Source organism: Macaca fascicularis, chromosome 7 (genome assembly GCF_037993035.2).
Source record: "Macaca fascicularis isolate 582-1 chromosome 7, T2T-MFA8v1.1".
NCBI lineage: Eukaryota > Metazoa > Chordata > Mammalia > Primates > Cercopithecidae > Macaca > Macaca fascicularis.
In genome coordinates this window covers 87,619,304-87,625,946 of record NC_088381.1, presented here as the reverse complement: position 1 = coordinate 87,625,946, position 6,643 = coordinate 87,619,304, and positions in this window count along the sequence as shown.

Below are 6,643 nucleotides of genomic sequence, written 5' to 3'. Positions count from 1 at the left end.
GTGGACTTTATAATAAGAAACTGAGAAGGAGGACTTCTGGCTGGAATTCATATCACTCATTTAACAAGTCCTGTTTTTCACTGAGTACCTCCCATTTGCCAGGTACTATTGTAGGCAATGGGGGAGAGTTATGCATAATGAGAGAATAAACTTATTATGTTTAAAGAATATAAAGGAAACCCCAGAGTTGTTGAAGTATAATGAGTAAGTGTGAGAAATTTAGGGGTTAAGTTTTATGTGACTGCAAGGGTCTTTTAGTCTGAGGTAAGAAATTTTTCGTATTTTAATTGTGGTAAGAATCCATTTTAATGTTTTAAGCAAAGGAGCAGCTCATCTACAATGCTTTCCTCTATTGGTTAGAGCAACATCAGCAAGATTTTAGGCCGAGATTAATAAGCTGTAAAATATCAAAAACCAAATGTATGTTGCAAGTATGTTGTGCAAAAGACTATATATGTAGTCTTATATATATATAATATAATTAAAAATTATATAATTTTAATGTTTATATATATTTTATAAATATCTATATTTACATGTGTGGGAAGTCAGGGACCCTGAACGGAGGGACCGGCTGAAGCCGTGGCAGAACATAAATTGTGAAGATTTCGTGGACATTTATTAGTTCCCCAGATTAATACTTTTATAATTTCTTATGCCTGTATTTACTGCAATCTCTGAACATAAATTGTGAAGATTTCATGGATCTATTAGTTCCCCAAATTAATACTCGTGTAATTTCCTATGCCCGTCTTTACTTTAATCTCTTAATCCCATCATCTTCTTCATAAACTGAGGAGGATGAATGTCACCTCAGGACCCTGTGATGATTGTGTCAACAGCACAAATTGTTTGTAGAGGATGTGTGTTTGAACAATATGAAATCTGGGCATCTAAAAAAAGAACAGGATAATAGCGATGTTCAGGGAACGAGAGCCATAACTTTGAACTGGCTGCCGGTGAGCCGCTCGGAACAGAGCTGTATTTCTCCTCTTTCAAAAGCAAATAGGAGAAATATCACTGAATTCTTTTTCTCAGCAAGGAACATCCCTGAGAAAGAGAATGCGCCCTGAAGGTAGGCTTATACACAGCCCCTTTAAGGCGTGCCGTCTTATATGGTCGAAGCTGATGGGATGAAATAAGCCCCCGTCTCCTGTAGTGCTCCCAGGCTTATTAGAGGGAGGAAAATTCCTGCCTAATAAATTTTGGTCAGACAGGTTGTCTGCTCTCAAACTGTGTTTCCTGATAAGATGTTATCAATGACAATGTGTGCCCGAAACTTCATTAACAATTTTAATTTCACCTCATCCGGTGGTCCTGTGATCTCGACCTGCCTCCATTTGCTTTGTGATATTTTATTACCTTGTGAAGCATGTTATCTCTGTGACCCACACCCTATTCATGCACTCCCTCCCCTTTTGAAAATTGCTAATAAAAATTTGCTGGTTTTACTCAGGGAACATCACAGATCCTGCCGACATGTGATGTCTCCCCCAGACACCCAGCTTTAAATTTCTCTCTCTTGTGCTCTTTCCCTTAATTTCTCAAACCAGCTAAGACACTTAGGAAATAGAAGAGAACCCACGTAACCATCGGGAGTGGGTTCTCCCGATATTTACATATACATATATAAAATATGTAATATATTTTTATATATTTATAAATATATATTTTATATATATTTAATCAATATATAAATAAATATATATTTGCCCCCCAAATTTGGTAGAGAGAGAAGAAAGGAAGCCAATTTGTTTCATGGTAAAATGTCATGAAATTATTTCACTTATTTTTTCTTTAGAGCTTCACAATGATTATTAGACATTATTAGATACTTAGTACTACAGATTATATTGTAGATTACATAAATCACTCCAGGTATTTCCAACATAGTGAAGCAGCTTCGTTGTCTGGGGAAATACCTGCAGTTCTTTGTCTTGTGCTGTGCAGATTAACGACACGGACTCACACACGGAGTGGGTTATGGAGCAGAAAGTTTAATAGGCAAGAAAGAAGAGAAGAGCTCCCCCATACAGAGGGAGAAGGGCTTTGAATGGAATAGCCCCACTTGTGGGGAAAGCGGTCAGTTATATTGGGAGGCTCAGAGAGGTGGTGTCTGATTTGCATAGGGCCCAGGGGATTCATTTGACCAGGTGTGTCTGTCATTCACACAACCCATGAAAAGACTGGCCCTCCCACCCTAATCTTTTATTCTGCAAATGCGGCCTCTACCTGGCTGTCGCCATGATGCCTGTACACGTGGCTTTACTGGGCTGGTGCCATGACACCGGCACATGTGGCAACAAAGGAAAGCAAGCGGGAACAGTCATATTGAGTGGACCTGGCTCTTAGCCACCTGCATTTACTTCTGCAAGCCTGCAATTTACATATCTATGCTTGTAGCATGGCTTTTCAGGCCGCTTTCTGTTAGAAAAATGGTTTGGAGGCTGCTTTTTTATTAAAAGGAAAAGCCTTTCTGAGGACTCTTTTACCCTTTCTAGCTGCCTAAAAGTAATTTCTTAATAAGTCCTGTATTAATAGTGGGGTCTAATGTGCGAAATTAGGTACTTATACAATTGTTCAAGTGTAGAAGACCATTATTTATGCTGGGCATCTATTATAGAAATTGTTGCCAGAAAAACACCGTAGAACTAACCTGCTAAGTGATCTATCCCTGCAATAACCAGGAGACCAAGAGGACAAGAAGCCACTTTCCCAGCTCTTGGCTCAAGGAACACATCAATCAGCCATGGTCTGGCACGAAGAGAATTGTAGAGAGCACCTCTCATGGTATTGTCTCTCTCTCTCTAATTATTTTTTCTAAATTAAATTTCGTATATTTGATAGAATCTGTAATGCTAGTGGCAAAAGTTTTCGACAAACCTGTCTATATGTTGACAGCTTCTTCAGAAAACAAACAAAAATGGTGGTAAAATATAGGATAAAAAGTTTGCAATCTTGGAGGTGAGAAAGGCCATTGCAGTTTGACAAAGAAAATGAAAATAAAAAGATATATTAAATCTTGATATCTTCTACATATTTTGATACGTAAAAATGAAAAAGTTTATATGGGCAAAAGGCAGAAAAATGCTGAAAATATTTCTATCACATATAGATGTGAAGATTATTTTCTGCACGATTATAGGGTTTGCATGTAAATTGAATATTTTCTCCCTACTCCAAGATTGTATAAGAGAGCATCCATGCCTACAAATTAAAATAAAAATTATTAAAAATTGATATAAATGATAAAAATTGATCTAATACATAATTTGCTTAAATGAATATGAAATAGGTACATAGAAGGAAATGTGGGCAATGAACAAAGGAAAAAACGAAAAGGCTTATAAACATGAAAGTAAGCTTACCGTTAAAAATCAACCACAGAAATAAAAACCACTGATTTTGATTGCCATTAGAATGTTGCTCATGTATTATCAATCAAAAAGTACAGAATAGGGAGAGGTGCCAGAAGGAGCTATCATGTGCCACTCATGGAGAGGGAGACAAGGTGGTGAGTAAACACTAGCTCTTCAAGTGGCTCCTCCATGAGGCCATGTTAGGATTCATCAAGGAAGCAACTGCAATCCACTGACAGCAGAAAGGGGCCAGGCAGGAAAGCAGGCCACCCAGGATTGGCATAGAGCCAGGGGAGGCTCCCTACCATGGGGAAAGTGTGAATAAGAACCTCCTGGGACCCACACTTCTGCCATGGGCCATTGCAGTCCTGGCACAGGAGATCTCCGGTGACCCCAGGGGGCCTCCAGACCAACACAGAGAGATTACTGGAGTCTGGGCAGAGCTGCAGCTAAGCTCACCCGGAGCCCCATGAGCCCTGGGGACCTGAGCACCCTGGTGCCAGCTGCCATAGCCCCACCAACGAGGGAGGCCAGCTCTCTTGCATGCCCCTAGAATAGGGACTGCATCCATGGTGCTGAAGAGCAGACTGACTGCGGGCCCCACTTGCTTCATCATGCCAGGCAAAGCCCACCGCCCTGGGTCGCCCACGCAGCCACCCGAGTCCCACCTGAGCACTCAGGCCAGTCAGGGCTCTCCATTTCTTTGGGAAGGAACTCCCAGAGGTAACCAATAGGCCTGAGATGTCTGGTACTGTGGTCTGCCACGTGCTGCCCTCAGGCTGGGGAGGGATCAAGAGCACAGGAGCTATCCTAAACCTTCAGCAAGGCAGCTGTCAAACAAACAGCTGTCATACGGAAAAGCGGCCAGATTATTTTCCACGTGGTTCCCCGTCCCAGCTACTCCTCACTGGGCAAGGCCTTCTGCCTGGGGTCCCAGCACAACTGCCCCACCCCCACCTGATCTTTCATTTGGCGGTGGCCCTGAGTTTCTCTGGGGTGGAGCTTCCAGAGACAACCGGCAGGCTCTGTGCCATCACCAGCTGAGCGTAAGGCCCTTCCTTGCTCCTCGCAGGCTAGGTAGGGAACAAAGAGCCTGACTGCAGCTGTCCTAGGGAGAGAAGGCCAGATTGTCTTCCTTGCGGGCCCCTGACCCCCGCTGCTCTTCACCAGACAGGGCCCGCCTTGGGCCCACAGAACAACCGCGTCGCCCCTGGATCCTTCCCCTGGGCAGTAGCTCTGCGTTTCTCTGGGTGGAGTTGCCAGAGGCAGCTGGCAGGCCCTCTGCCACTGCTGCCACCCTCAGGCTAGGAAGGGAACAAACAGCCTGCTTGCTCAGCTTGCATATCCAGCACGCCACAGCTGCCCTATGGAGAGGAGGCCCGACAGTCCCCCCCAACAAGCCCCCCGATCCCTCTGCTCTTCACCAGGGATGGCCCCGGGCTTGGGCCCACAGCACAAACGTCCCATCCCGGGCTGATCATTCTGCCTGGCAGCGGCTCTGAATTTCTTTGGGGTGGAGTTCCCAAAGACGACTGACAAGTCCTCTGCCATTGCCACCGCCAAGGTCCCAACCCCTACTCCCCCAAGCTGGGGAGGGAATACAAAGCCCGAGTTCGCCCCAGGTCCAACACCAGAGCGAGAAGAGAAACCCACACTCTCAGAGCACTGAGAGGGGTAACCGCGTGGGTTCCCGGGCTGCTGTGGGAGCAGGGTAGGCCTCCCTCGGCAGGACGAGCCTCGAAAAGGTGTGGCCTCTCTCCCTGCGGTGGCCTCTGCCTGAGCGAGTCCCGCAGCCTGGAACACCTAGCAAAAGAAATGAGGGTGCAGTGCTAGTGACCAGAGGGGGTTCCCCCAAGGCTCAGGAGCGGACCTGGTGAGGGAGTCACTTCTTTCCCCACTGTCCCGGATACCAGGCTGTAGATGTGAGGAAGCACAAAGGAACCACAGGCCTGAGCAAGAGCTTATCTACAGTCCATTACTCTTAAGCGACATCTACTGGATTGAAGCCAAAACTGCTACAACACCAAAAATAGTTTGCTAATATCCCTCAGTGAAATCAAAGGCAAGAATCCAGCCACAAATAAAGACCCTGCACCAAGCCTTGGCTATCTGAAAACATTCAGAAACCAAGCCAACTGACTATACTCAAATTATACCACAGGTAAAGGAACGCAGGTGTTTCCAGATGAGAAAGAATCAGTGCAAGAACTCTGACAATTCAAAAAGCCAGTGTCCCCTTACTTTCAAATGAGTCCACCAGACCCCAAGCAATGATTTTTTGTTTGTTTGTTTTTTGTTGCTTTCCTTATTTATTTGCTTGTTTTGGGATAACTTTTACTTTTTGTATTTTAATTTTTTAACTTTTATTTTAGGTTCAGGTATACATGTGCGGATTTGTTATATAGGTAAATTGCTTGTCATGGGGGTTTAGTGAACGGATTTATCACCCAGGTAATACGCATAGTGCCTGATAGGCAGTTTTCTGATCCTCACCCTTTTCCCACCATCCATTCTCAACAATGCCCAAGTATTTGTTGTTCCCTTCTTCGTGTTCATGTGTATTCAACGTTTATCTCCAATTTATAAGAACATGTAGTATTTAGTTTTTGTTCCTATGTTAGTTCACTCAGGAAAATGGCCTCCAGCTCCATGCATGTTGCTGCAAAGGATATGTTCTCATTCTTTTTTATGACTGCATAGTATTCCATAGTATATTTGTACCACATCTTCTTTATCATGTTCACCATTGTTGGGCATCCAGGTTGATTCCATGACATTGCTATTGTGAATACTGCTACGATGAACATACGTGTGCCTGTGTCTTTGTGGTAGAATGATTTATATTTCTTTGAGTATATACCCAACAATGGGATTGCTGGGTTGAATGCTACTTGGTTTTAAGTACTTTGTGAAATCGCCACACTGTTTCCCATAATGGCTGAACTAATTTATATTCCCACCAGCAATGCATAAGCATTCCCTTTTCTCTGCAACCTCACCAGCATGATCTATTATTTTTTGATTTTTCAATAATAGCCCATCTAACTTGTGTGAGATGGTATCTCATTGTGGTTTTGATGTGCATTTCTCTAATGATTAGTGATGTTGAGCATTTTTTTCATATGCTTCTTGGCCATGTGTATGTCTTCTTTTTCTTTTTTGAGATGGAGTTTCACTCTTGTCACCCAGGCTGGAGTGCAGTGGTGCGATCTCGGCTCACTGCAACCTCCACCTCCTGGGTTCAAGAGATTCTCCTGCCTCAGTCTCCCCAGTAGCTGGGATTA